Genomic DNA, 2,500 nt, shown 5'->3' on the forward strand with positions numbered 1-2,500 from the left:
GTTCTCTTGTCTTTTCATATGATTCTGCTTAGGCAGTTAGATGGATGAAAAATAGTCTTGGATTAGGCAGTGTCGAAGATTGGCTGTTAGGGTTGGAGGCGTTTCTGTTACTGGTTTTATGAGCATTTATTCACAAATGATTGATATGGTAAAGACTTTTTTTTCTTATTCTTTTTCTTTATTTCTTTATTTCTTTCCCTCTTTCTCTTCTTTTTCCTTTTCTCTTCTCAATTGAATATGACTGTAAGTGATCTTTTTTTTTCTTGGCATAACAGAACCTTAAACAGAAAGGGAGTATGCATTGATAAAAATATCTTAGATTGGTAAGAAGTGAAAGATAAAAGAATCATCGGATGAAAGATGGTTTATTATTTTTGTATGTCGCAAAATAGAATAGTTTCCTTCTTCTTCATCACCTTCTTCTTCTTCTTCTTCTTCTTTTTTATTTATAATAGGCTACAAAATGTATAGGAAGGATTTTTTTTTATTTTTAATATTAGGTTAAATCAAGACAAATTATAAAAAAAAAGAACTAATTGTCAATAAGATGAAGTTATGTTACTATATAGTGACTTGATGTGTTCTTCCAAACATAATAGCTGTTTTTTCGTTTTGAATTTGGCAGTTTTATTCTGCCATAAAACTTCAGTGTTCAGTACTTTTGGGTATCTATCCTTTTATGCTTTATTTATGACTCACAATAATGACAGAAGAATGTTGTGATAAAGTAAGGCCATTTATATATTTTTTGTATATATCTGTAGGACATCTACATTTGGTATAATTGGCACAAGAATTTTGCCAGTTAGCAAATGTTATTCATTATTATTATTATTATTATATTATTATATTATTATTATTGTTGTTATTATTATTATTATTATTTTTATTATTATTTTTTTTTTTGTTATTATTATTATTATTATTATTATTATTATTATTGTTGTTGTCATTAATATAATTACTGTCCTCATTATTATTATTGTTATCATTAATATAATTACTGTCCTCATTATTATTATTTTTATTTTTGCTAACATTAGCGTTATTATTATTATTATTATTATTATTATTAGTGTTATTATTATTATTATTATTATTATTATTATTATTATTATTATAATGCTATTGATGTTAGTTATAATCATAACTATAATTGCTCTTCTTGTTAATTATATTGTTATTATTATTGTTATGCTGATGATAATGATTTTTGTTATTATTGATATTATGACAATGATAATAATAATAATAATAATAATAATTATTATTATTATTATTATTATTATTGTCATTATCATCATCATCATCCTAATTATTATTATCATCATTGTTATTATTATTATTATTATTCAATTATTTTATTATTATTATCAATATTTATATTGTTAATATTAATGATTATTTATTGATATCATTTCCTTTCTTGCTAATATCAGTTATCACTATTATTATTATTGTTATTATTATTATCATTATTATTATTATTGTTGTTGTTGTTGTTACTATTATTATTATTATTATTATTATTATTATTATTATTATTGTTATTATTATTATTATCAGCAGCAGCATCATTATTAATCATTTTTGATATCAGTTACTTCAGTTATTATTATTGTTATTATTATTATTATTATTACTATTGTTGTTGTTGATATTGTTATTTTCATTATTATCATTATTGTTTTGTTATTATTATTATTGTTATAATTATGATCTCTATCATTATATATCATTATTTTTGTCATTAATTTTATTGTTAATAATTTTTTGCTTTTATTATTATTTATTGATATCAGTTTCTTTTTTTTCTATTTTCAATTACTTCAGTTATTATTATTATCTTTTCCATCATTTATTATTATAATTATGAAATTCACTTTATTTATTATTATTATAATCATTGTTATTGTTGCTGTTGCTTTTGTTTTTATCAATAAATTAATATTAGTTTCTTTTTTTCAGTTATTTTGATTGTTGTTATTTTCATTATTGTTATTGTTGTGTTTATTATTATTGTGATTATTATTATTATTATTATTATTATTATTATTATTGTTTTTGTTATTGTTATTATTATCATTATTATTACTATTACTATTATTATTGTTATTATTATTATTATTATTATTATTATTATTATTATTATTATTATTATTATTATTATTATTATCATTATTGTTATAACAAATATTGGTAATTTGATTATCTTTCCCATTTCTGTTCAGTTTAAGTATCTTCTGTGCTTATCCTTCTCATGTGATATTGTTGTCTTTAAAAGTGACAGCTTCCAAGGCCACAAAGTTAAAATAAAGCAGTTATTTTTCTCTTTTAGATGTAACTCATTCACTCCACTCACTAAATACACACACACACACACACACACACACACACACACACACACACACACACACACACACACACACACACACACACACACACACACACACACACACACACACACACACACACACACACACACACACACACACACACA

At 21.4% G+C, this 2,500-nt stretch overlaps 1 protein-coding gene across 1 annotated transcript in view; it reads left to right on the forward strand.

Moving 5' to 3' along the window:
• The window catches only part of LOC113823904 (CBP80/20-dependent translation initiation factor), a 16,090-nt gene extending 15,078 nt beyond the window's left edge, over positions 1-1,012 (forward strand). Inside the window, exon 7 of the mRNA XM_027376630.2 lies at positions 1-1,012. This exon is cut by the window's left edge and continues 1,066 nt beyond it. The gene's annotated coding sequence lies outside the window, so the exon portion shown is untranslated.
• The last annotated feature ends 1,488 nt before the right edge of the window (positions 1,013-2,500 follow it).

This window comes from Penaeus vannamei, chromosome 1 (assembly GCF_042767895.1).
Source record: "Penaeus vannamei isolate JL-2024 chromosome 1, ASM4276789v1, whole genome shotgun sequence".
Lineage (NCBI taxonomy): Eukaryota > Metazoa > Arthropoda > Malacostraca > Decapoda > Penaeidae > Penaeus > Penaeus vannamei.